At 42.2% G+C, this 18,121-nt stretch overlaps 1 long non-coding RNA gene and 1 pseudogene across 1 annotated transcript; both read right to left on the minus strand.

Moving 5' to 3' along the window:
• Nucleotides 1–2,110: 2,110 nt before the first annotated feature.
• LOC147629362 (uncharacterized) lies at nucleotides 2,111–4,807 on the minus strand. Its single transcript, XR_015268010.1, has 3 exons — nucleotides 4,426–4,807; nucleotides 3,199–4,351; nucleotides 2,111–3,068 (listed from the first exon to the last, which is right to left on the minus strand). It is a non-coding gene; the product is annotated as an uncharacterized LOC147629362 (long non-coding RNA).
• A 5,478-nt stretch (nucleotides 4,808–10,285) lies between these two features.
• On the minus strand, nucleotides 10,286–10,434 carry LOC147629363 (U1 spliceosomal RNA; annotated as a pseudogene).
• Nucleotides 10,435–18,121: the final 7,687 nt, after the last annotated feature.

Below are 18,121 nucleotides of genomic sequence, written 5' to 3' on the forward strand. Positions count from 1 at the left end.
TAGTATCGGTCATTTTTTGTGCTTCTGAGGTTGCAAAGTTTGCTTGTCAATCTCATAGTCTTTTTGTAACATGAATCGTGGAAGTGTGGCAGTATCCATACAATCATTAAGTTCAGTGATGGATTCTTTATGAGAGGCCTGCACACGTCATCAAAAGAGATGCGAAATCTTTGGGAAACAAAAAAAAACTAAGGAGATACTTAATGCAAAATCGTGTTAGTTAGACAAAAGATTATCTTATTCCTTTCTGAACTGACAGTTCGGTAGTCCTTACTGACAGTTCTGAGCCACGTTTTCATATTTTATTATTTTTGAGGTCTTTTAGAGGAGAAATAAATCAAAAAATAGTGAATTTCTTACAGGGCCCCAAAATGAGCTCCCTTTTTCCCTAATGAGATTTGTGCCCACATCTAGAGCTGTTGTAGAAGCCACGTTTCCATATTTTATTATTTTTGAGGTCTTTTAGGGAAGAAATAAATCGAAAAATAGTGAATTTCTTACAGGGCCCCAAAATGAGCTCCCTTTTTCCCTAATGAGATTTGTGCCCACATCTAGAGCTGTTGTAGAAGCCAAGCTCGCCCCATGAGCCAATTCAAAGAGAACAGCTTTGAGTCTCAGGATATTCAATGTGCTATCTGCAAGGAGGATTTCTTGGCCCATTAGCTATGGCAAGTCTCCCTCATTGAGGAAGACTATGATTAGGCATTCTAGTTGTTTATGTGTGTGTTTTGTGAGTTCTCTGTGCAGGGAGTCTCCGCAAAATCTGATTCTTGTGTTTTTCCTTTATATGTTTGTACTACCTTCACCTATAAAAGGCCCCATGTTATCTTTCATCCCATATAGATCCCCAAATTCATTCTTATATAGGGAAGCAAGAAGAGGGAGAACAAATTGTAACCCCGTAGACGTGAAGTTAGAATCCACCAGAAGAAGCTACACACACACACACACACAAAAATAGAGTCAATGTGAGGAGCACATTATAGATTTAAAAATAGGATGAGCTTAAGCTACTCTTGGCTACTAATGTAGTAACGTATAATAACAAAGTCTTGATTTAGGATGAGGTATTCAAAGCCTCGTGTGTGTGAAATAGCCCTTAGATGTCTTAGTGTGTTGTTGTGTGTGAACAACCTCTCATAGTCGTTTTATGTGTGAGTGTGGTAAGTAGTGATGTCATATGCTTAGTCATGTGTGATTGCCCCAATGTATGTGATGCGTCAAAGATAAGCTTTTAAGCCTATACAAGGCACTGTACTCTTTGAAGCTCATATAACATCATCAATAGAAGATATTATTGAGTCGTGCTATAACTCTCTCTCTCTCTCTCTCCATGTGTGTCTCTGCACTATCACACAACATGGATATCTTTCATCCTCCAAAGCAACTTTCCCTTAACCTACCCTACATGGTATCAAAGCTAGGCTTTCAAATTGCTACCGCTAGCTTATCTCACTACTGTCCAGAAGTTATTGCCTGATGATTCAAAACCGAGAGCCATTATGAGTTGCCTACCAAGAGCCACTGTGGGCCACCACCAATTTTGGGCGATGCTAGTGCAAAGTGCACCATCGCTACTCAGCCCAACGACAATGCCGCGCCCACAAATTTCATCTCGCCAAACCTGGGTGATGCGATTGTGGAGAGAAATGCCGCCTTTGCCCAGCTCTCAACCATGCCACCATGCCACACTTCTCTACCCTCTTTGCTGCACCATCGCTTCTTTGCCCAGTTTGCGGCTTCTCCACCCCGTCTTCCCTCGCTTCTGCAAAGTCGGGTTTCTTGAGCACAAAGAGTCAGCAGAGAGCCCTCTGCACATAACTTTGCCCATGGCTAGGCAATGGTCTTAGCTTTGGAGCTAGGCCTCTTTGTGGCGATGATCTTAGGTTTGCAGCTAACTTTTAACAGAGGAGGCAAATGGCTTCATAACCTTCCGCGAGACCATGCATAGGCTCCACACGATGATGAACATACGCTGCCTGTGCAGCACAGGCTGTCATCCATTCCATCAACATATGGATCAAGGCCGCCTTTGAAGCCTTGATGAAACAAGTGGTAACAAGCAAAAGGTACCCAAAAGAGAACCTTACTAGGTTTCCCTAATCAGGCACGTAATACTCATGGAATGCTGGAAACAAACATTTTGCAAGAACGTTGGGTCAAACTAACACAAATCTAACTTCCCCAAATTTGGTTAAGTCCACAGGCTGCTTCCTTATCCAAGTAATGAACCACATCGAGAGAATGCTGAGAAAAAAAAACATTCTAGCTAATCCTAAGCTCTAATAGCAACTGTAGATCCAGTACTGTTGTGAGAGTGTTAACAGATAGAGAATCACAGTGGAATGCTTATCCAAACACAAACAGACAAATAAGTATCTACTCCAATCAAATGTGCATCCCCAAGAAATCAAGTTCAATAAACAAACAAAACAATGTACGACGACTCCCTCAGATATACAAAATGCTCAACAAACTGACAAATGCAGCCAAGTTGATGACAAATGTGATGTCCACATGGTTGGCCCTTGCTTTGCTGTTGGATTGCTATGTAAGGCTGAATATCTCATGATGAAAACGCCACACCTATTTATAGGGCCTTTTATGGTCCCTTTTATGGGTCTACTTGATTGACCACAGTTATTAAAGGATTAGCCTTCTGCCTACTAGTCCACGCACAACCAGCATGTCCTCTCCACCCTGGCCAACTAGGCTACTAGCACCCAACCTATTGCTAGCACCCATCATGTCCATTGTCTGGGGCAGCCAGTCCTTGATGGTGGCTGCCCGGCCGATCCGTAAGTGCATTCGATTACCCACCACTAAGACTGAAACGACACTACAAAGTAGACATGGGTGCAACACACAAGACCAGTCTCACCCAAGAAATTAAAAGTCCGAAGCACTGGGAGACCATTTTGTGTTCTACTTTGAAGCTAACATTAAGTCCTCGCCTTGTAAGCACAGAAGCTTGTAAATGCATCTCCACAGAAGACACCTAATCAAGCACCTCCCGAGGAAGCACCTGCCATTAATGAGAATCCTCCTCTAGAAGCTCCAATTAAAACCTGTCATTGAGAACACCCCGAGAAATTCCTTTACAGAAGTTGCAAAAAAAAACATCCACTAGTGCATCTGCTCATATGGATGAATGAATCATAAAAGTAGACAACACTCCTTAGTACTATTGAGTCAAACCTGTATCCACAAGTAACTCCTCAGCACCCTATGCTCGGCACCCTCCGTGACATATAAGTGATGAAACAAGAGAGAAGGAACATGGTAAGGAGGGATCCCATGATGAAGACCGTCCACGGAATACATCCGAATCACCCATCCGAATGACGACTCCCATGTTGGGGCTCATGCCAGCCCGAGCATTTCCAAAACCACCAAAAGCAGCCTTCCAAATGTTGCTCACCATGCTTAGGCTGGTCCACCTCTTGCTTGTGGTGGCCTTCCTGCTTGGATTGGCGGGCAACAATGGATGCAGAGTTCGAGCTCCGTGGGTCCAAATTTCCCGCCCCGGAAGGCACCAACCTCTGGACGGAAAGCCAACATCTGCTCGACTTGCGTGCGGGCCTTAACAGCCATCTACTCTGTCAACATACGGGTCAAGGGGCAACCATCATCTGATCCTTCACACCTGTAAAGAGAAACAAATGGTACCGAGTAGTAAAAGAGACTTTCCCCAAACCCTTACATGTTCCCTTGGTTCCACCCTAGTCATGCAGGCAACATACATGGGATGCTGCAAAATAAACGTTCACAAGAACCTTGGGACAAACTAACACAAAATCGAACTTTCTTCAAACCCGGATGTGCTCTCTTGACTCTACGGGCTGCTTCCCTAGCCAAACAATCAACACACACAGATGGAATGGCGGGAACTTGCTAGGGTTTAAGCAATTGTAGACCAACAGAGTCCAAAGAGAGACTGGCAATGGAAGACTTACGCAAACACACACACACACACACACACACACACACACAAGTATCTCCTCCAATATGGTGTCAAGCCAAGCTCAAGTTTACAACAAACAATTTCGACGAGTGTATGGGAAAAAAATGATCAACAAACAGAGAGATGCCCCATGCTCAATTTCGCCTTCAGCTGCTGCAAGCTTGGCCCTTGCTCTGACTGCTGCTTCGCTGTTGCGTCCCCCCATATGACAATGTGTGCCATCCACCTCTTGATATTGAGAAGCTTCAAATGAGGGGAGAGATCTCACAGCCAATGAAGTGTGGGGCTAACTAACTAAGCAAGAAGGAGAACCTGGGGGGGACCAGGGATGAATCTGCCATGTGTGGTTGTGGTGGAAACCGAAGATCCAAAGCCTCCTCCTTTATCCTGTAAGGAGAGCAAGAGAGGAATGTCAGGAAGAGAGAACACAAAATCAAGAGCAGCAATGGTTCAGAACAAACATGTGGATGAGGTCCATGGAGTCCCCTACGCAGTCCAGTGCTGCTAGCCGAGGTGGCTGTCCGTAAACTGGCAGCAGGTAGGAAGTGTAAGATCACAGAACTCTAGACTAGAAAGGCAGAGGCTATTCATTCATGTCAAGTGCACACTGGCTCCTCCTGCTGACAGATCCCATGACGGATGCGTAATCCAACATTGCTGGGGCTCATGTCGCCTTTTGCCTCAACAACAGCAGCAGCATGGAAAGGGTGGTCTGTCTCCTTCTCCGTCGTAGGGTATGCAAACAGCCAGTAGCGCCCCCGCATGGCCTGCTGGCCGGCGGCACTGCTGCGTGGTTTCATGGATTGGAGTTTGGTTTTGGGTGGGGGCGGCGTGAACGCGAGCCCCCGCTACCACAAATTATGACGTGCACTCTCCCACCTCTACTGCTGTTATATGAGCCTCAAAGAGTACACTGTCTTTTATAGGCTTATCTTCTTTCACACATCACGTACCCTCCCTGGGGCAGTGACACAAGGCCACATCACCGCTTATCACACTCACACATAAAAACGGCCTCGCATCCACAGTCATCAATTTTTTCTTCATCATCGCGGCCATCAACCCTTACACCACAACACGAGAGAACGCATGCAGCATCATGTTCATCATGTGGTGCCTATGCGCACGGCCTCGTGGAAGCTACGAAGCCCTTCGCCTCCTCTTCCAAAGTCAGCTCCAAAGTTAAGGCCATCGCCACAAAAAGAGGACCACCCATGGGCAAAGTTACGTGGAAGCTGGAAACCCAAAGGTCATGTTCTATCACATCACATACAATGGGATAATGACACATCACATACACTGGGATAATGACACATGGCTAGACATATGACATCACTGTGTATCACACTCACTCATAAAACGGCTATAAGATCTCATTCACACATAAAGATGTACCTAGAGGGATCCTAATGACAAGGCTATGGTGCATATAAACTTGTATTTTTCCACCAGGTGAGTATTTATGGTTACTCACACGGAGCTACTGAAATAGTTAGCCAATTCAAGAAAGAATGGTAAGACAATACGCCTACCCATTATTGATGTGATTAGATTTTAATGAAATACTGGATCTTCCATCCAAGTATTACACCTATGTAACTTGATTCTCTTTGGTGTATGACTTGGCGATATGAATGAAGCATGGCTAGTAACAGTCAATCTCTTTTTTTCTTTTTCCTGTGTGTGTGTGTGTGTGCGCGCGCGCGCCCGTACGCGTGCGTGCACATGCATTCAAGTGATCTACAGGCATGTAGAATTATCTGAAAAGATTCCCTCTAGTGTGAAAAAATCAAATTTGTTTTCAAGATATTCATGTCTGAAAAACGTCACCATCTTAAGGAACAAATATGCTAACATTATTCACTTATGTTAAAGAATCTTAGCTCAATGTGAAAAGTGTCATTCATCCTGAACATTTTTGTTGATGTGAAAAACCAAACTAGTTTTTCATGACGTGAATTTCTTGAGATATTCATGTTGTGAATATCTTGAGATATTCTGGTAGCAAAAACAATCTTGTTAATTTATGATTTTGACTAGATGTGGGATTTCTTAAGCTCTATGGAAGCTTCTGATCACCTTAGTTGATGGAATTGAAGTGCTTTTTTAGGCATGAAAAACTTCAGATATTCATGAACACTAACTCCTTCATGAAAAACTTCAGATATTCATGCTTCATGAATATCTAACTGCTTTTTCACATCGAAAAAACTTTTAAAGTTCATGTTGCTAAGCTGATTTTTTGAAGCCATGAACTTTGATTGGTTTTTCATATTAATAATTGAGCTTTTGAGTTTTCTTCCTTTGAGGTTCTCTCTCATGGTTCAAGTGGTTTGTTAAGGAGCCAGAGATTGGTGAAGAAAATCCCACCCCTTAACACCCCTTAACAATTGTAGGCATATAAAGCATGCCATAAAAGAGCTAGAAATATGTTGTACTTGTTGTTGTCTGTCAGCATGACATATTCAAAAATTGTGCATATAAAGGATACATACATGCCCAAGGAGGCTTGGGACACCTTAGTGAAGATGTACATTATAAACACCCAAGCTTGGAGGATGCAGTTGTTAATCGTCCGATAGAAGCTACGGACTAGTGCGGCTTGAAAAACTAGCCAACGAACATAGGCCGACAGTAGACGACAGTGCACATGCGACAACGCACATGCGCACTCACAAATCTAGTCCCTAAAGATGTCTCCAGGAAACTGAAAACCACATGAACAGCCCCCAAAATGTGCCCGAAATCAAAATCAAACCACAAAACTTCAGTACAAAGTACTTCACACTTCACGGTCCTCTTTCTTCTCGCAGAAGGGCTCCTTGAACCAATTTAAGAAAACAGGCGATTCGGTGTAAAGGGTAGGCAATATACTGGCAGCAAACGGGGGGGGATAAACATATGCTCTAATACCAAATGTTGGAAACATGGTTGTAGGAATGTGCGCGCACGCACACACACACATAATGGAGAAGCTCAAGGGAGCACACAATAAGATGATAGATTGATAATGAATGTGTGCTATACAAACATGATAAATATACCCCAAGATGGGTGTATACTAGCACAGGGGGAAAAAAACCTCCTAATAAAGAGGGAAAAAGTACCCCGATTGGTCCTAGTGTGTTCACACATTATTACCATATATGGCTACTTTTTTAGCCTTCCCTGATAAATTTAGCCTCATATCATAGTATACACTAGTGTTCATGGACGTTTGAACTACCTACATGCCAAATTTGGTCCCAATCCGACATAGATTGTTCATTGCCTATTTTGAGCCTTCCCTATTAAATTTAGCTTTAATTCTTAAAAAAGTGGGACTTAAGGATCCACATGGACATTGACATTTTGATATGAGAATTACTCTTGTTTATTAGGAATTATATTTCTTATTTTATATCGTGGATGCTTGTGTGTGCCGTGCCTATTGGTACATGTAATTTGTTTTTTATGGTTGCCTATTTTATCTTCAAAAAAGTGGGACTTAAGGATCCACATAGAGATTGACATTTTGATATGAGAATTAATTTTGTTTACTCGGAGTTATATTTCTTATTTTATATCGGGGACGCTCGTGTGTGTCATGCCTGTTGGTACGCGTAATTTGATTTTTATGGTTGCTTATATCTCATGATGATGTTGCAATTAATTGATGTGTTCAATTAATTATTTAACTAACATGGATTGTGTCTATGAGTATAGGTACTTAGATATGCAAGGGTGCCGATTTAGGTGTCGCATGGCATACGATGTGTGAGGTACCGATTGAGGTGTCACACTATACGAGGGTACCGATTAAGGTGTCATATGGATGGTGGATATAGTGGTGGCGTGTAGATGGAGATCATTTTGTTAAATCATGTATTAGAATTTCATAAATTATCTATAGCTTTTCATGTAGCCAGGTTATTTTACGTCGTGCAAGTGTGCACAAGGTTATTTCATGTGTAAAGGCCCATGGGTATTTATATTTGGGCAAAGATTTTGATATGTATAAACCTTAGGAACCTTGATATGGTTATTAAAATGTAAAGAAAAGTTCAAAATATGGGAAAAGCAAGCCCAAAATTGTACGCACCACTATTATTAGCTCCTTGGGCTAATTTTATGAAATAGAATTCTCTAAATACTCAAGTTGTGGAAGTGGGAGCTACATGCTTGATTGAGGGGGGATTTGCACCCAGCATTGGTCTCTTGTGTGGTACCTTCTACTCTATTTCTTGTTGCACATTTATTTCATGCATACTTTAGTCAATTTGTGTTCAATTGAATGGTCATATTCTTTGTATTATTTGAGTTTTGTATTATTCTTCATCAAGTATTTAAAGATCCTGTAACACATTCTCAACATCCAACTTGTCAAATTTGGTGCATTTGGGAAAGTTACGTGGACCGGAGGTTAGAGGCCTTTTTTGGTCTCTTTTGACCTTAAAAGCAAACATAAATCTAAGTCTACAACTTTGAAGCCATTAGGAGAAGAGTATTCTTGGTTTGGCTATAACTCATAGACTATTGATCAGAACCAACCAAGGTTTTGCATAGAGGTGGTCCATACCACATAGGACCCTCTGTAGACAACTTACATTTTGGATCAGTGTAACACAGTTTGGCTATGGACTAGATTCAGAAACTAGCCAGGTTTCCATGCCTGCTTCTAATTCTTTTGCCTTCTTGGACCCATATCAAATTCTAAGCATACACATGTGTTCACGACACCTTAAAGCACCTACACACCAAATTTGGTCCTAATCTAACATAGTTGGGTTACTAATTACTTATAGCATTTCTTGCTAAAATTAGCAGATATTCCTGAAAAAGTTGGGTTGAAGCATCTACAATGTGCATGGCACTCCAAGAAGCCCACCTATCAAGTTTGAGTTAAAAGCCTTTTGTAGCTTCTTTTTGGAAAAAAGAAGAAAAAAATTTCTTAGTCTAGAATTGAGAAAAACCTTAGAGAATGTTAGAAATGCACCAAAATATCATGTGACATTGGGGACATGAGCATATGGTTCATTAGGTTTATAGCCAACTTGGTGTGAACACTTCAAGTGTGAACTACCTCTTCGTTAGAGTTAAAAGATAGGGTTTGGTGCCTATAAAAGGGTATTGTACTTGGTAGTTCATTGATCTCAATCATAATACAATCATCTTGTATTTTCCCAATTTTTTTCTTCATTGTGTGTTGAAGCTTCCTCTTCTGTCTTTTCTTCACACTCCTTAATCATGGAGAGATTTCACCCTCCATATTTTGGCTAATCATATGTTTAGTGATTCTAAACTCATGTTAACTCAGTGCTCTAGTTGTCGCTTTTTTGAAGAAGATTTGTGAAAGGGCTTCAATTTTACACACTAGGTCGACCTGTTTTCTATAGTGCAAAATGTTAATTACCTCTATTAGTTAGTGATTAATCAACATTACTCCTAGTATTTATGGACCATTGAGCAACCCTACCATTGGGAACTTGCTACAGCTTGCCAAAGCTTCATCTTGAAAAAGTCACTTGATTTTCAACGCTGCTCTACCATTGAGGGTTCAACGCTACCATTGGGGATTTGCTACATCTTGCCAAAGCTTCATCTTGAAAAGGCCCCTTCATTTTCCCCTCCGACAATGTTCATAGATCAGGGTATCCTCTACACAGTTATCAAAAGATTGCTTTCACTAATACCTTGATTAGTACTAATAATTAGAGGTTTGTAGGGCCATTAATGGGTCATATATCACATTCAAGTGTTGCTAAACCTATGTAAAGCATTAAATCAAAATTTTTCCTTGATTTGAGTGATCAATTTATTGATCCAATGCTGGGTATAAATCTCTATTAGCATTGTTCAGAACAATGGGATTTTTCAGCTTGAATGCTTCATGTAACTCATCTAACATGCTCATAAATCAATTGTACAAGGGCAAGACACTGGCCATTGATAAGGCTAAGACGACTCCTTAAGCATATTTAATACATTATCATCTGAAAGGGATATGCATCATCATCATGTTAGGCTTCATGAACACATTGATAAAATGGTCTGTCTTTCCTACATGGATTTCATTACACAATGAAATCAAGGATGAAGAAGACCAAGAGCTACATCTAGATCAGGATCTACATTGACATCAAGAAGCTCTTCATCCACATTTTAGTCATCATCGAGGGGGATTCTCCGTTTATTTCTAATTCAGTTTATATATTGAGTCAAGGGTTCTCTTTGAGGATTTTAGATTTTTTCAAGGTTTTTCTTAATGTTTTTTTTGGGTTTTTTAACATGATAGGGGTGCTCCAATGTCATGATCTTTAACATTGGAGTTTGGTTTTGGGTGGGGGGCGAGCCCCCGCTACCGCAAATTATGATGTGCACTCTCCCCGTTGGGGAGATGCTAGGGTTAACCCGTCCCGCAGTGCAATGAAGTAACCAACCCTAAACCATCGGCCGTCCTGTTCACCGATCGACCCCGCCCAGGTAAGTACACCGTGCGTGGACGCTGTTTAGTAGGCGCCTCTCAACTAGCCACGCCAACCTATTATGGGACCTTTCCCACGACACGCGTCTGGACTTCCTTGAGGCTTGGAATAAGCTAAGCTCTCTCTACTACAAGTATCTTGTGGACATGCATGGGGGAAAAGACACACATCACACTTCCATACTCTACTACATGGTGTACCTGTACTGCTGTTATATGAGCCTCAAAGAGTACACTGCCTTTTATAGGTTTATCTTTTTTCACACATCACGTACCCTCCCTGGGGCAGGGACACAAGGCCACATCACCGCTTATCACACTCACACATAAAAACGGCCCTCGCGTCCACAGTCATCAATTTTTGCTTCATCATCGCGGCCATCAACCCTTACTACATAATACGAGAGAATGCATGCAGCATCATGTTCATCATGTGGTGCCTATTCGCGCACGGCCTCGTGGAAGCTACGAAGCCCTTTGCCTCCTCTTCCCAAAGTCAGCTCTCCAAAGCTAAGGCCATCGCCACAAAAAGAGGACCACCCATGGGCAAAGTTATGTGTGCAAAGGGCTCTCTGCTAAAACTTTGTGCTGCTCAAGAAACCCTTCTTTGCACGGCGAGGGCAGACAGGCGCAGCAAACTCGAGCAAGAAACCCTTTACTCGCACCAACCACCCATGGGCAAAGTTATGTGTGCAAAGGGCTCTCTGCTAAAACTTTGTGCTGCTCAAGAAACCCTTCTTTGCACGGCGAGGGCAGACAGGCGCAGCAAACTCGAGCAAGAAACCCTTACTACATAATACGAGAGAATGCATGTAGCATCATGTTCATCATGTGGTGCCTATGCGCGCACGGCCTCGTGGAAGCTACGAAGCCCTTCGCCTCCTCTTCCAAAGTCAGCTCTCCAAAGCTAAGGCCATCGCCACAAAAAGAGGACCACCCATGGGCAAAGTTATGTGTGCAGAGGGCTCTCTGCTAAAACTTTGTGCTGCTCAAGAAACCCTTCTTTGCACGACAAGGGCAGACAGGCGCAGCAAACTCGAGCAAGAAACCCTTTACTCGCACCACCCAAGTTTGGCGGCAAAATTGGTGGGTGGCACCGTCATTGGGCTGAGTGGACTCTCTGCACTAGCAGCACCGCTCAAAATTCGTGGCGGCCCATGGTGGATCTAGACAAGCAACACCTAGTGGCTCTCCCGGTTTTGAATCAGCGAGGCGGGCAATAACCTCTGGTGGTCACTCTAGCAATAAGCTAGCGGGGCAGCAGTTTGAAAGCCTAGCTTTGAAAACCTCTGGTGGTCATCACTAGCAATAACCTCTGGTGGTCACTAGCAATAAGCTAGCGGGGCAGCAGTTTGAAAGCCTAGCTTTGATACCGAGGAGATTAGGGGCAAGCAACTAATCATCCTTTATCCACCACTACTCAAGATTTTGTTATTATATGTCACTACACTAGTAGCCTACCAAGAGTAGCTCAACCTCATCCTATTCTTCAATCTACGATGTGCTCCTCACATTGACCCTATTTTTGTATGTCTAGCTTCTTCTGGTGGGATTCTAACTTCACGTCTACGGTCTTGCAATTAGTTCTCCCTAGGTTCCAAGTAGAAAGCTACTCATTGTGAGAGCCACCCACCACAAAGGCAACTAACGTGATTGTTAGCTAGCATTTGTGAGGTTATAGTAGCAAGAATAAATATTTATGAGGGTTTTCCTTAAACTTTGCTCGTTAGACCACTTGTAAAGCTTCCATTAGGCACTCTTGCCAGTGGAGGCTTTTCTACTTACATCGGAGTAGCAGGTGGAAACCCAAAGCATGTTATGTCCATTGTTAAAGAATAGGCACATTAGGACAAGCTTCTACTCTACTTGCATCGGAGTAGCAGGTGGAAACCCAAAGCATGTTATGTCCATTGTTAAAGAATAGGCACATTAGGACGAGCTTCTACTCCTACTTACATTGAAGTAGAAGCTGGAAGCCCAAAGGGTATGTTCTGTCATATCACATACAATGGGACAATGACACATCACATACACTGTGATAATGACACATGGCTAAACATATGACATCATTGCTTATTGCAGGACATCCAGGTTTCATCAAAACCTACGTCTGTGAAGAAAAGCTTCTTTTGGCCTGGTCTAAAAAAGGATGTGCTTAATCATGTACGTCAATGTCTGACTTATCAGAAAGTCAAGGCCGAGAGAGTAAAAATGCATGGGAAGTTACATCCATTAGACATCCCCCAGATGAAGTGGGAATGCAATAGTATGGATTCTATTACTGGATTACCCTCAGTGCAATCAGGTTACAACTCCATCTTCGTGGTAGTTGATAGACTAACCAAAGTTGCCCATCTGATTCCAGTAAAAGAAACCTACACTGCAGTGGATGTGGCCAGAGTGTTCGTCAAAGAAATCTTCATATTGCATGGCCTACCCAGAAGAATAGTAAGTGATCAAGATTCCAAATTCACGTTGTCGTGCCATGGCACGTCTATGGTGTGAAACCATGTATGTGAGGCCATTAAATGCAAATCCAGATGCATGGGATTAAGTGCCACAGTGTACATGATGTGTATATGCCTTTACGCATTCCGAGGGCTAGCAGAAGTTCCTGTGCCTGTGTACATATGGTGTGCGTGGTTTACGAATAAATTTTGCCATGAATGCCCTAGCAAATGTACAGAGTAGGTGGTTTTATGGTTTTTTTTTTTACGAGCTGATGGTGATGCCTGCACGTGAAAGTGTGCCGGATCATAAAACGGCTATAAGAGCTCATTCACACACATAAACACACTAAGTTATCTAAGGTCTGTTTCACATACACATAAGACTTCGAATACCCACAACAAACCCCCCTTCATAGCAAAGGGGGTAAGACCCGACATGCAAAAGAAGTCGCTACCTTCTAGCTTCATCACATGTTGCAAGGGAGTGATGTAGCCATTCGCAACTCCCGTGCCATGCCAATCCTCCAATCAACAAACTGACCGAAGCAGCAAGTCTAGCTCTTCGTCACACCCATCCCCCCCAAGCTCCTAACAGGGATAAAAGATAACATGGAGCCTTTTATAAGTGAAGGCAGTACAAAAATATAAAGGAAAAACACACACATGATTATTTAACTCAGATTTCATGGAGACTCCCCACGTAGAGAACCCACGACACACAAACACATAAAAACAAGTGGAATGCCCAGCCATAGTCTTCCTCACTGAGGGAGACTTGTGCTTGCTGCAACTAACAAGCCAAGAAAACCTCCTTGTAGATAGCACACTAGATGTCCTCGAACTCAAAGCTGTTCATATTGAGTTGGCTCGTGGTGGGCATGGCTTCTACAACATCTCTAGATGCAGGCAAGGATCTAGTCACATTGTCTTCACTTTCTAAAAACCCTAAGATGAAAGCTTTAAGGTCTGTGTTAGAGATATCTCACATCAAAAGCCTAGCTTCTAGTGCAGGCCAAAGTCATCATCTTTATCTTCAATATCACCTACTATCATTAGACATCTTCATCTTCATCTTCAATATCACCTACTATCATTAGACATCTTCATCTTCATCTTCAATATCACCCATTGTCTCTAGGCATCTTCATCTTCATCTTCAATATCACCCATTGTCTCTAGGCATCTTCATCTTCAATATCACCCATTGTCTCTAGACATCTTCATCTTCAATATCACCTACCGTCTCTAGACAGAAACTCTTGTAGCCTACATGTAGTCATTAGATTTTTCTTCATCATCATGACAAATCGACTCTTACATCAGATACCGCATATTCATCATGTGATGCCTGCGCATGGCCTCGCATCTACAAATTTTTCTTCATCGTGGCCATAAACTCTTACACCAGAGAACACATGTGGCATGTTCATCATGCGGTGCCTGTGCATGTACCCGTGCCATACAGTGTCCATACACATGCACTGCATGCTCATCATCATGTGGAGTCTGTGCATGGTCTCAAGGTTATAAAGCCATTCGCCTCCTGTGTTAAAAGTTAGCTCCAAAGCTAAGATCATCGCCTGAAAGAGACCTAGCTCCAAAGCTAAGACCATCGCCTAGCCACATGGGCAAAGGGTTGTCTGCTTGTTGACTCTTTGTGCTTAAGAAACCCATCTTTGCAGAGTGAGAATAGACAGGGTGGAGAAGCGGCAAACTGGGCAAAGAAGCGATGGTGCGGCAAGGAGGGTGGAGAAGCGTGGCATGGTGGCACGGTGGGGGGCTGGGCGGCAGAGGCAGCATATCTCTCCACAATCGCATCACCCAAGTTTGGCGAGATGAAATTTGCGTCGAATTAAAGTGGGGATCGTTTTCAGGCCATTTGCTTCCGTTGTGGCGAAGAGAGGCGCTCGCGAGACAGCTACTTCTGGTGGTAATCAAAATGTGGGTGTTGGTCATGGTGCCTCTTCATCATTTCATCCTGGTGCCACAAGATAGACTCAAGAGAAAGATAACCAAGGTAGGTAAAAACACTCTCGGTATAATCTGAGTCCTCGAGTTACGAAAGAAAATCAGGTAAATTTTCCTTATCTATTTGATAAAAAAGGGTATATGATCTCAACCTGGGACAAGAAGTATGTGGATGTCAAGTGGACACAGGATACATCATTAATGATACCCATACTTTAGGTGAGAAAGAACGGGTGGATGTTTTGCTAGAGAGAGAAGGCATTGAGGATCCTATGTAATATTGTAAGGAACCAGGGCGATGGTGGTACCTCTCATTAATTGGCTTTCTATTTTATGGATTATGAAGATTTCTCTTTGGAATGTAAAAGGTGTGTGCTCACCGTCCAAGAAATATCGCATGTGGCGTACTGTGTTTCAAGGTCAATGGGATATGTTTTATGCTACGGGGCATAAACAACATTCCATGGTTGGACAAGTGTATGATTATAAGGAATTTTGTGTGTTTTATAGTGGGCACCGCACTACACAATCAGGGTTCATGATTGCAGTGAAATCTCAGTTTAAGCCATCATTGGTTATGCAGGATGTCCGGGGGCAGTTCATTGTTGTGGAAGTGGAGTTTATAGATGAAACATTATGGCTTGTGGGGCTATATGAGCTTAATGGTGTTGCACATCATCATCAGTTATGGGACAATTTATTGTGTTTGTGCAACGCTAATCGTGGCTTTGTGTTGGGCAATTTATTGTGTTTGTGCAACGCTAATCGTGGCTTTGTGTTGGGCAATTTTAATGTATGTGAATTGCTGGAGCATGCTTCTACACGTCACTCTATTATGGATGGGCCGGAGAGGCTCAGTTGGAATGTGTTTGCCAATCAAGTTTTGAAACAAGGTATGCGGTCATGGCTACACCCGCATGAGAGAGGATTTACATATGCCTCTCAACAGTTGGTGGGTACAAGAGCTCGTTTATACCGAATGTATATTTGCTAGCATGATTTGTTTCTGCTAGAGATATTTTCCATGCAGGCGGAATATAATCATGTTTTGTCAAATCATTTCTCTTTGGTATTGGAGATGCATAGCCATTCTGTGGATTCTTATAGGCCATTATTGGGAAAGACTCCTCTTAAGGTTAACCAAACTTTCTTGGAGCATATTGTTTTCCATCAGTTTATGTGGCAGGTGTTACAAAACTTTAGAGGCCATGTGATCTCTATTGGGGTGTTAGCTTGGGAGTGTTGTATGTTCAATATTCAAAAGCTTGCTCGCTAGTATGGGATTCATAATGCATCATATTTTAGGGAGATGTTACGGAACCTAGAATCATTGTTGGTTGATTTGAACCAGGTGGTTCAAGAGGACGGTTCTTGCCATGACATTGAGATAGCTATTGATTGGTTGTCCCATCAGGTTGTAGCATTGCACGAGAATCAATATGTGAGATATAAGCTTATGGCTCGAATGGATTCTAATTGTCAGTCACATACGTTCTTTGCTCGTTTGCAGCAAAAGCATGCATGTGAGAATATTGTCAGGATGCAAGATGATTATTGATTCTACTTGTGTTCTAAAATGTGTGTATGAACTTTTATCACCATTTGTTGAGTCCGCATGAGGTCATATCTCCTGATGTCATTGCAGAGCTAGAGAGTCTTTGTTTCACTTGGTTTGTCACCAGGTATTAGACGTTTCTGCAAATGAATTGGAAATAGATATTTCTATGGATGAGGTGGAAGACGTGTTGAAGATTTTGCCTAAAGGGAAAAGTCCAGGATGGGATGGGCTCCCCAATGAGCTTTTCATGAAGTATGTTGATGAGTTGAAGGTCCCTCTCACTTCTATGTTTCAGAAGGTGTGGAATATAGGTATCATTCCTGCGAGTTGGAAGATTGGGCTTGTATGTTTATTGCCTAAAGTTCCATCCCTAGTTAATCTAGATCAATGGAGACCAATCACATTGATGGGAGCCATGTATAAGATATTTGCAAAGGTCTTGGCCAAGAGGTTGCAAACGATTTCCTACTTTGATTCATCTAAGGGAATATGGATTTATTAAAGGTCAAAACATTTTGCATAATATATTGAATATACAAATTGGAATTGATTATGCAAGGGCTTCAAGGCAAGAGGTGGTTATGACCGAAGTCACAAATAGCACTATCTTAGATATGCTTAGAGCCTATGTTTCCCAGCAACCTAGTGCATGGGATAAGTACATTTACCTACTTCAATTTGCTTATAATAATACTCCTCATACTGCTCTACTGGTCGAGCACCATTTGAGATCATCTATGGTAGAGCTTTGCCTATTCCGGCTACTAGACTTTCTCATAAGATTGAAGCTGTCGACCAATATGTTAGAGACTTTGATCGCATTTTATCTGAAGTGCGTGATTGTATTGCAAGAGCTCAAGAGAAGTTTACATCTCAAGCAAATAGGAAGAGTAAAGATTTTTCATTTCAAGAAGGTGATTATGTACTTTTGAGAATTGAAAAACGTTGATTAAAGAGTGTGGAAAAATTCCCTGCAGAGCAGTGAAGCTAGCACCTAGATATTGAAGAGGCTTATGATCATATTAGTTGGTCTTTTCTTTCACAACTTGTGCGGGCTATGGGATTTGGACCTCGCATGTCTTCTTTGATTTATACTATTAGCCAACATGTAGTGGCTAGGCTTATGATTAATGGTGGAGTTATTGATCCCATTCATTTGACGAGATCGGTCAGGCAGTGATGCCCACTTAGCCCTCTCTTGTTTGCAATTGTTACATATCTTATCTTGTCTCTCGACTGGATAAGCTAGTGGAGGACTGTGAAGTTAAAGGGCTTACTCTTCCACAAGCAGAGAGCAGATAGTCGGCCAGGAATTGGCAGATGATTATTTCATGTTTCTTAAGGCTCAAAGAGATAATGTTTAGAAGGCTATGGCTGTTTATCATACTTTTGGTCTTGCTTCAGGGTACATTAATATGTAAAAATCTGCTCTGATAAGCTCTACCAAGATAAATTTGCTTGGTAGAGCTCTATCATACTTTTGGTCTTGCTTCAAGGTACATTAATATGTAAAAATCTGCTCTGATAAGCTCTACCAAGATAAATTTGCTTAGTTTTGGATGGAATGGGTAGGTCATACAAAGGTTATGCATCACATGGCACTTGGGTTATCCGATTGGAGTTAATGTTGATTCAGAGGCTTTGTTGGCATGGATTTCTGCAAGGAAAAATGAAAAGTTTGTGAATTGGAAATCTCAGGGTTGGCCTATGTATGTTTG

Source organism: Cibotium barometz, chromosome 18 (assembly GCF_041138505.1).
Source record: "Cibotium barometz isolate CiBa-2024 chromosome 18, ASM4113850v1, whole genome shotgun sequence".
Taxonomy (NCBI): Eukaryota; Viridiplantae; Streptophyta; class Polypodiopsida; order Cyatheales; family Cibotiaceae; genus Cibotium; species Cibotium barometz.